The following is a 12,357-nucleotide window of genomic DNA, read 5'->3' on the forward strand; positions in this document are numbered from 1 at the left end:
AATTGTACTATCATTTTCCATTACTATCATCAATATTCCAACTAACACTACTGCCACATGCAGTATTAATAAATCCAGCTCTTGTCTTATTGTTTCCAACCCTCTGCACTTCAGTGGCATGAGTTTGAATCCCTGCAGAGGAGAATATTGAGAATTAGAAGTCCTGGATCTTAATTGTGTTGGGATTGGTTTATTGGAGAAAGGGAGGGTGGATTTCACCGGGGGGTTTAAATAGTAAAGAAGTGTGTTGGGGGGGGGGGGGGGGGGGGGGGGGGTAGAGATGCATGATATTGATACAGGTGCAGGCCTTAAAATGAAGCACTGGTGAGAGTGGAACTTGAATCTGCTTTTACTTATCCATTTCTAGGCTTGCGTTAGAGAAATGGTAACAACAATGTTGTAAAACTATTGTGTTTTTGTGCCTGTGGAGGCAACTAATATCATGCCTGCTCTGTGTTTAATGCTCTGTGTTTAATGTTAGTTTTTAATGGAGAGCTGAGGTTTGTAGTTTTGTATATCCGGTGCATTCCAAGAGAGCTATGTGCATCAGTGGCAGAGCAATAGCAGGTGCAGCAGGTGCAACTGCACACAGGCCCACGCACTCAGAGAGCCCCAGAGGGGTTTGAATTTTTTTATTTTGTTTTTTTTTTTTAACAATGATAATATCCATTGCATTTAAATTTGCAGATGTTACACAATTGTATCACTGTAGCTGCCGCTGTGCGGTGCCAGTAATTCCTCCCTCATGTCAACAGGTATCGCTATTGTCATAATTATTCTAACTTTCTTTCCCCAGAGGCTGGTATGAAGCACATTCTCATGGAAAGTTTTGGGGTACTATTCAGCACAGGCATTTGCGGTTATATTCTGTTTGCACGAGTCATCCTGTAGTTTAGACGGAAGCTGTTGGGTGGTGGTGCGGGCACCAAAATAAACTACAGCAAATCAACATGTCTGTATTTCTGATTAAATAATAATAATAATAATAAATAATAATAATAAATAATAATAATAATAATAATAATAATAAAACGGTTTCCTATGTGAGACAATTTCTGCAAGTGTCTGTGCAGAATGGTGAATTCTGTAATAATTTCTGTGATCGCAGAATTGGGGAATCCTGGTAGGGTTAGTGATTAAACCTGTTATTTCATAATAAAATAGTGTAGTTCTGCTTGTAAAGATGTATGAAAAATAAAATAAAGTAGGTGAGTAGCAAACGTTCTTATTACATACTGTTTCATACATGCTAACATTCTGACAATTAAATACAGTTCAATATTGAACACTTGATTTGGTGTGTTTGATGTTTATAAATAAGGGTTAAATTAACTTTTGGGGAGGGGGGGCCCATCTTCCTCTTCCTCCTCCACTGATATGCATCACCGTTTTATTTAAGTTTTAAAAAACATATTCACAGATACTTCCATAAAAGCTGATTTGTGACTTGACTACTGAACTTTAATGCTTAGTGCATAAAACGATATACAACCAGCATTTCTATCCAGAGTGTGTGTGTGTGTGTGTGTGTGTGTGTGTGTGTCTATATATATATATATATATATATATATATATATATATATATATATATATATAAAGTGCCTGACTGTGCAAATTTATTTGCATTGATGTTTGTTTAAAGATCAATATTAAATAAATTGGTCTGGAAGCTATACCCGTAAAACACCTGTCAGAGTAATGTAATCCTGCAATGCTATTTTGCCTGCTGCATGAAACCTGGTTAGCGATGTATTTCTAATATTGTGTGGAAGCCTGTAAAAAGCAGAATGGATTATCTGTGCCTGGATCCAAAAGCAAAGAGAGAGAGCCTGTGGAACGAGTACAAGTTCTTCCTTTGAAGTGAAGCCTGCAGATGATTAGCATGGGAAAGTATAGGAGTAGATTTCAGAAAATCTGACGTCGTTTTTACATCATTTTTCTTTTCAGCAGCCTCGTAAAGAGAAATTATTTTCATACGCGACCTCTCTGTTGTACAGAGTTGTATTGCAAGGCATGTCACTAAATTATGGATTTAAAGCACAATTTCAGAAACACTGTCAGTCGTCATGTGGAAGTCATGGTTTGAAGCTCGTTTTCGTTCATTTTTTAAATAACCGGGGATCAGATGGAGCACATGCAACATGAAACCCACAGCAGTGCTTAGTAGTCAGAGTTAACAGAGAAGGGAAAAATGGCACTAGTCTCTTGTATGCAGATTAGACTGCAGTAAAACACCAAACTTTGCTTCCCAGTAACTTTCAGTGACCTTGCATCTTAGGTCGCACAGTATATATTTCCAAAATGATAAACTTGACGATAAACTGTAGCGTGGAGTAATAGCAACCAAATAATGTGGTTCTACAGTGTTCTTTTAGGTGATGTTTTTTTTTTCTGTTTTCTGTCTCTGGATATTTTATCAGTATTCAATGTTTCAGTGTAACCAATACAATTTAAAAACACAAGCCCTAAACATAACTCTGACACACTGAACTCTTCAGAAGTCAGAACACAAATTTATTGATGAATACAGTTATTGATTTGCAGCTATTACAAATAAGTGTTATGAAATGTAAGTGACAGAGCCATTTGGATTTTAATGAGCTATAGTTTTTCATTTATCTCAGTCATGTATTAACACATATAAAACCACCTACTGTACTAGGACAGGTTAGACCTATGAGAAAGTTAGGAGTTGATTTGATTATACATTCGCCAGGGTAACTGGATTTCTTCAAAGCATATATTCTTTTGGGGTAATCCAGGGATGACAGACAGGTGGCCAGTGCACTCTAGGGCAGTTCTCCAGTTCTGAAAAAGGCGCTAAAATTATCCAGCTGCTGCTTATTCCAGCAGGGTATGGTGGACAAATGTTTTAGCTAATACCTTCAGTTTGTCTATTTGTCTTTGTGTTTTATAGTTGTACTGCAGATTGTGTGATTGAGTATTTGAATTTCTGAACTGTTTTGATAAAATGGGTCACTACCTGGTGAAAAAAAACAAAAACAAAAAAAAACAGTGGGGTAAAGAATATTGCTGCTGGCCTTCAGTGTTGTGAAATAAAACTATATAAATTGAAAGGGTGTATTTATCAAAGGCAAAGAAGTCTGTATTTTTCCTTTATGAAACAGTTATTCAAACTTAGTGTTGCCTCATAATGCAATTGAAAGTCATTCAGGCTACAGTATATGTGTTTATTTGTCTTATTACTTGTTAAACCAAAAAAATCAGACTTTTAGGGCTCAGTAGAATGAGCACTGTAAAAACTAAAGAAAAAGCAGAGTGAGGTTCAGAAGACATAATAGAATAACTCACTGTGGCATGCAACTAGCGCGGCTAGAGGATTGTAAAACATTCAGATGACTTCATCCTGTTGATTACAAGGATGAATCTACAGTAGTGCTAGGATCTTTCTGCATTAAACACTGTTTAGAAAATACGCATTCATGATACAGCCTTCATGTTTTTCAAATAGACAAGTGACCCAACATGACTTCCTAACCACTTCTGTTATAGGAATGTACAAAACCCCATAAACGATAGTGCCCATCGATGAAGGCTGTACTGCGTGGTAGTTGACTACGTCCTGAGCTGAAGGTGAGGGCGCTAACGAAAGTCAAGGTTGACTACCACACGATAGAGCCTTTAACGAGATGGCACGATTGCTGTTTGATTTTTTTTTTCTAATTATTTTATTTTTTTTAAAAAACAAACATTTTAAAACCTAGATTTACCATGAACTTGTAATGATTTGTTGAGTATCCTTCCACAGCAAAAAGTGTACATAATTAGAGAAAAAAAAAGAAAAACAAAACACGTTAATAACTTTTTATCTGTCAGAGTTGCTTTTAGTTTCTCTGGACAGTGCCAGTTTATCTGAATGAAGCAGTATTACTGAACTGTCCATGTCTCAGTTTGTTGTTGTTGAAAAATGCTGAGGTCCAGTTGCGCTGCTCTGAAGAAAGAAACATGGTGGTAGTATTGAAATTGGGTTTCAACTATAGCTTACAACATAATTAGGGGAAAACAGGACTGAGGGACTGCGCCTTTTGAAGATGTTTTGCTTTTTTTCCCCACAGAGTACTTGGAACAGCCTCGTGGCCAAGTGTTGTAGCCTAGCTATTATTCTTACAGAAAATGTTAACGCTTCTCTTTAAAGAAATGTTGATTCTGAATTATGTGCCTGCATTACCACTATCCTTTGCCTGATACAGGAGGGTCAAGCTGGGGACAGGTCAGTGAGATACCCGTCTTATAGAGCTGTAGACACTGGAGTGGAGAGTTAAGGAAAGCTAGTTACAGTCCAGAGGCTTAAAATAATTGACTGGGAAATCATGTGTTTGAAAATAGGGCAATTGCATTCTGTAGAGGGTTAAAGCGTCTTTAAAAAAGTAATTGTAGGTGTACAGTTTTATGAAGTAAATATCTACTTTGTGCACACACAATTAATAAAATATTTCAATTCCTAACCAGGTTTATTAGTCTATCATGTTAGCTTAATGCAGATTTCTCCTCACTGTTTTTTAATCTGACCGTACAAAACCTGTAAGGGATTGATCCTAGCGCCCTGACCAGATCACACTAGGAATTTTAACTTCCTTACCCCAGCATGTGGACAAGACCTCTCTTATAGGTAACACATATGCATGCTTAAAAGGGCTGCCTTATAAAGAATAACGTATCTTCAAACACATACCTAAAACAACAAGCTTGGCAAAAGAATGGAACCTTTATATCATTCATATGTCCAGTGAAATGTTTAATCTATCATGGTTTCCACCCAATATCAAATTCTGAAATAAAACTCAAATCATTACAAGTTCATGGTTTTAATCTCTTATCAATTTCATATGAAGTAAACCTCATGTTTACACTTGAATATATATTTAGACATAGTTTAATTACTCAGAAATTGGCATCAATTTAAAATCACAGTCTTTGTTCCCTAATTATTTGAATCCCATCCATCCGAAGCAGCAGCAAAATAGGATGTGTCAATAATGAGAATTGTACAGTAGTCCACTACCCTGCCTGGCAGAGCTATGACAGAAAAAACCCTGCTCTTTACACTGAGATCGTCAAAGAGCCATTATCAAATTATATGCAGGTGTTTCTTTCTATTTGTTTAGATGTTTAGTAGTTTGATCTAATAAAGACAAAAAAACTTTTGGAGCAAGTGGCTGAATGTGCTGTCTGAAGCAAATTATTACCCCCAGATAGATTCATCACATGTCCCTGCTGGATTAGGAAGGCCTCTCTAATGAAGTTCCCCATAAGAATGAAAGGACTAATTCTGGTTTAGCTGAGGTAATGAACTTCTCTCTCCCGGTGTGATTAGCGGCATGGGCTGTTAGCAAGAGAATGTATTTCACAAAAAAACATTATGCAAAATGTCTTTCTTTTATTTGCTGAGATATATTAAATTTCCAGCGTAGCCTATGTTATATAAAATTATGTTAATGACTTTTGGCCTACTGTGAAGGCAGCTTGCTGGTCCTGAGCATGTGTGTCTGGCTAGAGCACTGGGCTGCACAGTGGGAATTGCCTTTTCTATTAAGAAACCTCTAGATACCTAATGATGAATTTTCTTTCACCAAATGTTCTCCTTTTGTCTAAAATTTGAGCATTTTCTAAATTACTTCAGAGAGCTGTGCATGGCACAGAGAGGTCTATGGCGCTGAAAAGGACCTTTCACATCAGGCTAGGGAGTCAATTAATAGGAGCAGTAATAATTAGAAACCAGTCAAATATTGGGGCTAGCTAATAGCGAAATATTTCTCATGAAGTCAGTGGCAAGATTTTTCTCTACCATTGTACGAGTTGGGTTCAAATAACTGATCATTTGGTCTTCAGAATAATATAACAAAGTGTCGGGGAGAGTAAGAGGGTTTATGCTTCTATCTAATTAAGTTAACATGGTACTGGCTTATTTCAGAAGCAGATAGGGAATTTGAAAAGATTTTGAGATTTCGAGCTGCCATTTCATAGATTATTATTTTGTCGGAGAGTTTCTACATGTGTGTACAAAGGCACAATGCCTACGTATAGGTGCTGTCAAAAAGAGTATGCTCCTGAAAGAAAAACAATGTCAGTTTAGTGTTGGTGAAGGGGTGATAAAGTGGGAACTATACCTGTGCTGTGAAGTTTGGCTCCAATACATCACTGGAACTGCCTGGAAACTGCAGTAACAGTGCTCTAAAATCAGCAGTTATTTGTCTGCAATAAATGTATCTCCCTGCTGTTTTCTAAGAGCTTTCCAGATATTATTTCCTAGCTTTTGCAAGTCTACTGCCACAGTTAATATCTACCTGGGGTAGTATTGTCAGTGTTTGATTCTGAAGGTCAGCCAGTTTAGATCAGTCTTCTAGCACGACGTGGAAATTGCATGTTTCATTATGAAACTCAGAGGGATGGATGATCTACAGTCTTCTTATAGAAGAAAGAGCAGTGACCAAGGCACCAGTGTCAATAATTTGTTTCTACTATATAGAATAATTTTGTACTACCTAACATTACTTTTAGTGTTAATCAGGGTCTTTGAAAGGAGCGATTTGAGGTACAATATGTTAACCATTCTTTAATTGAATGGAAAATGTATTTTAATTTTGATTTTAAAGTAACATGATGGGTAATCAGATAAGGTCACTATTTTTTTTTCAGTGTACTCTGTTTTGTGTATATATTTTTAGATGGAGTTGACTGACTTGTCCAGTCTACTGATAAGCACCTCCACCAATCCTAATGTGTTTGGAGCTGACTCTACTGACTTTTGTTAAGAGATGTATCCTCATTCCCCAGGCACCCTTACATAGCATCAAAGAACCACTGACAAGTCTTACCCTGACAGATCCCCTATCATTATTGAACGCTTACAATGAAAGTCATCCCCAATTAAAAGGTCCTATTTTTTATGACAGATCGTTTGTGCCTCCAGTGCTGTTTTTACCTTTTTCTTGAAACAAACGTAAGTCATGAATTCTGCTTTAAATTGTTGTTCTTCGTTTTGTGAGGCAAAGTAGTGTTTTATATATGTAACGCAACAGCAGAGCTTTTTTATTATTGTGTTTGTCTAAGGTACTATGTCAGTACTGTTTTCTTTCCATTTTACGTGTATTTTCAAGAAAAAAAGGATAAGCATTCTTAATTTGGTCAGGTAAAATAGTCTCATGTCAGCTGAAATTTAATGTGTCAGTATTGATAGTCAGGAATATTACTTCCTTAGTTTTCTCATAATTTTGAAAGTTACAGTATAGAAAGAAAATATTTTTCTTATATATATATATATATATATATATATATATATATATATATATATATATATATATATATATATATATATATATATATGCGCAAAAGTTTGGACACCCCTGGAAAAATATATGTTACAATGAATCTTTCAGTGAACAGAAGTTGACCTGCCCTCTACATGGTACAAGGTTAAACTTGACACCATTCAGCAAATTTTAATACAGGATTACTATTTATTTGCATTTATTACAGATTCAAAATAATAAACAAAAGTGAACATGGCTCATGCAAAAGTTTGGGCACCCTTTTGGACCATTCTTAATTACTTCTTAAAAAGATGATTACTAAGGCCCAGAAAGGTTGATTCACTCGTTAGGGCTTCAATTAGTCAGGTGAAGTCAATTCCAGTGTTGAACTATTACTCTGAAGTAACTTCATACCTTCTAATCTGTCAGACTGTGGTGGTTGTTCTGCCTGGTTTCAACAACCATGGGCTGTTCTAAGCAGATGTCTGAGGACTTGAAAATGAATATAATTGACTTTCACAAAACAGGAGGAGGCTATAAAAAACACTCTCAACACTTCCATCTAGCAATTTCAACTTTCAGAAACATTGTCAAGAAATAGAAGTTAAATGGAACGGTTAAAGTCAAGGCAAGATCTGGAAGACCAAGAAAAATATCACACAGACTTGCCTGAAAACTGGTCAGATCTGCACAACAGAACCCACAGGTCACTGCAAAGGACCTTCAGAACAGTTTAGCTGACACTGGAGTAGTTGTTCACAGGTCCACAGTACAGCGTACCTTACACAACAAGGATCTGTATGGGAGAGTAGTCAGAACGAAGCCTTTTCTACAACCTCATCACAAAAGTCATGGTCTAAAGTATGCAAAAGAAAACCTTGACAAGCCTGAAGGTTTTTGGAACAATATGCTTTAGACTGATGAAACAAAAATTGAACTGTTTGGCCACAACCAAAGAAGGTACATTTGGAGAAAAAAGGGTGAGGCACTTCAAGAAAAGAACACCTTGCTAACTGTTAAGCACCGGTGTGGCTCTATTATGCTTTGGGGTTGTGTGGCAGCCAGAGGAACCGGAAATATTGTGCGGGTGGAAGGAAGAATGGATTCAACTAAATATCAACAAATCCTAGAAGCTAATGTCCTAAAATCAGTCTGGACACTGAAGCTGAAAAGAGGTTGGATATTTCAGCAAGACAATAATCCAAAACATACCTCAGAATCAACCATGAAATATTTACAAGAAAGAAGAAGAAAGGTTTTGGAATGGCCGTCACAGTCCCCAGACTTGAATATTATTGAAAATCTGTGGGGAGATCTCAAACATGCAGTGCATGCAAGGAGACCTAAGAATCTTTCTGAGCTGGAAGAGTTCTGCAAGGAAGAGTGGGAAAAATTCCAAAGACAAGAATAGAAAGACTCTTAGCTGGCTACAGGAAACATTTGGAAGCAGTTATATCTGCCAAAGGAGGTGTTACCAAGTACTAAGTGACAGGGTGCCCAAACTTTTGCACGCGCCATGTTCACTTTTGTTTATTATTTTGAATCTGTAATAAATGCAAATAAATAGTAATCCTGTATTAAAATTTGCAGAAAGGTGTCAAGTTTAACTTTGTACTTGTGCGTCCCGTCCAAGTTTGAAGATTCTGTTCAAGTGACTTTCTAAGTAACATTGTATGTAAAAAGGTCCCCACAAGGTTTTAAAACGTATACTTGACACATTATGCATATATATATGTAATATATATATATATATAGATATATATATATATATATATATATATTATATATAAATAGTGTTGTACAACTTTAAAAAAAAAAAAAACACCCATTAGGAGTTAAAAAAAAATAATTGTGAAGCAGATTTCCCAATAAAGGTATTGCTGCTGTAGTTCCAACTACAAGTCTTAATTACTGGCCTCAGCAAGACAAGAGAGAGATAAATACAAACAAACCGTAAAGGGAAGTGGCCTTTCAGTTTAACCATGATAATTATTATGTTTGTGTTATCCTTCAGTAATTCTGCATAGAAACAAGAAATCTCCTCACACCTCTGCTATGGCTTTGCAATCAGCATGGTCCTCAGGGGGTTATCCGTGGTATGTACTTCATCAGCACATAGTTACTCAAGGGGCATATACCGTTAAAATTAACTATGTTCCACATGGATGAATAGAACTGCTGTTTCTCTAAGGAATACACAGAGGTGGAGCTGCTTTGTATTCTGGGAAAGTCCTGGGCTTAATTGCTGTGATTTTTCCCATTATCTGTTAATTGATAAATCCAACAGCGAGGAGTGTGAAAGAAACCCACCTACTGATCACAAACCTGCACCCATTTGAATCATCTCAGTGAAATAAAGAGGTTTTTTTTTTATGTTGTATGTATGTATGTATTTATTTATTTCTTTTTAACAGGTAAATTGGTCTTTAAGAGATATGCAAGACAAGGACTGTTGTTTACAATTGTTTGAATAGGTGGATTGGAAAGCAGTAACTACCACAGTTTGAAGGCCTCACACTTAAGATATACTTCTGTTGATAACCCTGTAGGGCATTATTGGCAGTGCTTGCTGCTAGCTGACCTTGTGCTTAGCTGGCTGGTTGCTAGGGGACATCTAGCAGGATTCCTGTAATGCTCCTCCGCTCAACTGTTATTGCAGTGCAAGATCCTTAATGTTGACCTAGTAGTGCAACATGTTAATGATTAAAAAATGAAAATTGAAAGAAAGGGTTATTAAAAAGCCTGAGATATTTTCTGGGGTGTTTCTTTCTTATTAGCCATCCAGTTTTTAAATTAGTATAAATCAAACTAATTAACTTTTTGTTTAATGTTATTTCCTTTAATCTTTTACTCAAGCTTTAATCTTCATTAGTTTATCTAAAGCAATTTTAGCAGTTGCAGCTAACTGCCTTTACAGTACTTGAAAAACAAAACAAAAGCAGAAGGCTTTAATTTATTTTGGATTAAGAATAATGTAATACAGAATATCAAAGGATTGACAGGTCAAACATAGATAAACAGATAAATAACAACTGTATACAACAGCAGAAATGTCTATTTGTTTGGATGTGTGTGTGTATATATATATACACACACACACACACACACACACACACACACACACACACAAACACACACACACATACACTTTTTTACCAGTGTTAAAATGTAACCAGCCTTTAAATTAGGGTTGCCACCTGTCCGGGTTTGACCCGGACAGTTTGGGAATTGGTATCTGTGTCCTGGTGGCAGGAATTAACAAGCCTGAATGCCCTAGTGTCCAGTTTTAAGTGAAACGCATAAGAAACACCAACCTTCCTTTAAAATCTTCTTTGACATACCTTAGCTGCTTAAAGGATTTCCATTATCTTACTGGAAATGTACTGTTTTACTTTGTCCCCAACATTTGAATACTGCTGGGGAAAACGAACATATCCACGTGATGTAAACAATCCAATATAGTACTGAGCTAATGTGTGATTCAGGACTCGCAGGATTTTAGGTCTGAGGATCTTTTAACCTGAACTTGAAAATTCAAATGAATATGGTGGTGTCTTGTCACCTCCTTGCCATGGAATTTGCCATAACATAACAGCTGTAAAATGATTATGTCAAAAGTAGGATTTTAAGGGTCAGAAATCCAGTGTGTCTGGAAAAATTATTTGTGAAAAAAAAAACAGGTAGACAGCATCATCACTTCAGAAATTGCATTGACTTACCGTGGTGTTACTCATCGCCACAGCTACTTGTCTTAGGTAAGATTAGCCTCTAACCTACCATGATATAGCTGCTATTTTTCTGGCTTGTAAATTCAATTTTGCTAGAAATATCAGCAGCACAATACTGTGTATACTGCATGATTACTGATTTGTACAGAGATCTGGTGGTATTGTGTTAAACTGTATTACAGTGTGCTGCAGTTTTGATAGACCTAGGCTGACTGAAAAATATGTCCAGGTTTGGTCTGTGGAAAAAGTGGCAACCCTACTTTGAATGCATAGAAAATCTGCACATTGGGAAGGTTAACAATCTGTACAGTAAAACTGATTTGGCCTTTTTTTAGATGTCAAAAAATATGTGTATATTTCGTTTCTCTGTGTACACTCTGAGCTTTAGTTAATCAGGTGAATCAATGTTTATCAGTGTGGCATCTGGCCTTTGCAATGATTTACTTTCCCATCTGAGAACTATCTCTTCCACCAGATGTTTTAAAAGGGGACACAGAGCCTTATTCCAGATTATTTTAAATGTACAAAACATATGTTTTTTTGTTATTCTGTCATTCTTATAATTGTATGTTGTTTTTTTTAACTTTCTTTTGTAATGGATTGCTACAAGGTCTTGTTGTAAAATCGCAGAAAAGCAAAACAATAGCTGCTAGGAATTTAAAAAATACCGGGGTGTAGAGTAGGGTTAACAAAAAAACAAAACAAACAAAAAAACTGCATACTGTAAAGTATATACATAGTAAGACATAGTACCACAGCATAAACCTAAGAAATTTTATAAAATGAGAAAAGGTCATTCACTGCTGCTGTTTTAACAAATGTGTCCTGGGTGATATATACGTGCATATGTAAGAGGAGAGAGGGCCCCTTTAAGTGTAAACGTGGTTAAAGAGTCACCATGCCCTTGAGATTTGTGTAAATCTGTACATCAGAGATTTCTGTTCCAATGCCAAGTGCTAAAACTGATCATGAATTCCTTGTTACTAGTCCTCCAGTCTCAATGGTATTGAGCACAGGGCAGACATTATAGTTAAGCACTGCACAATTTTTAAACATTTTCGTCAAGTGTCAGATTTCAAAATCCCCACAGTTCATCTGCCAACCTCCCACCCTCTCAAGACTACTCTTCCCTCCTCGTGCTGCACTCTCCACTGGCCTCTGAATATTTAAAGTTATGGTAAACTAGATAAATTACTCCCTCACAGCCCGCCACCCTCCAAAAAGAAGAACAAGTTAAACACAGGCCTTTGCTTCCTCACCATGAGGGAAAATTTATCGGGGGGGGTGGTGGCGGGGCACATAAGTAGAGTTTTCTTTATAAGAGACTGCAAAATACATAAACCATGAGGCAAAGAAAT

General features: G+C 36.5%; 1 protein-coding gene across 5 annotated transcripts in view; it reads left to right on the forward strand.

The window, feature by feature from the left end:
- Nucleotides 1-12,357, forward strand: part of LOC121314439 (zinc finger protein 521-like) — a 186,140-nt gene that overhangs the window by 128,630 nt on the left and 45,153 nt on the right. The window lies entirely within an intron of this gene.

This window comes from Polyodon spathula, chromosome 4 (genome assembly GCF_017654505.1).
Source record: "Polyodon spathula isolate WHYD16114869_AA chromosome 4, ASM1765450v1, whole genome shotgun sequence".
NCBI classification, from domain to species: domain Eukaryota; kingdom Metazoa; phylum Chordata; class Actinopteri; order Acipenseriformes; family Polyodontidae; genus Polyodon; species Polyodon spathula.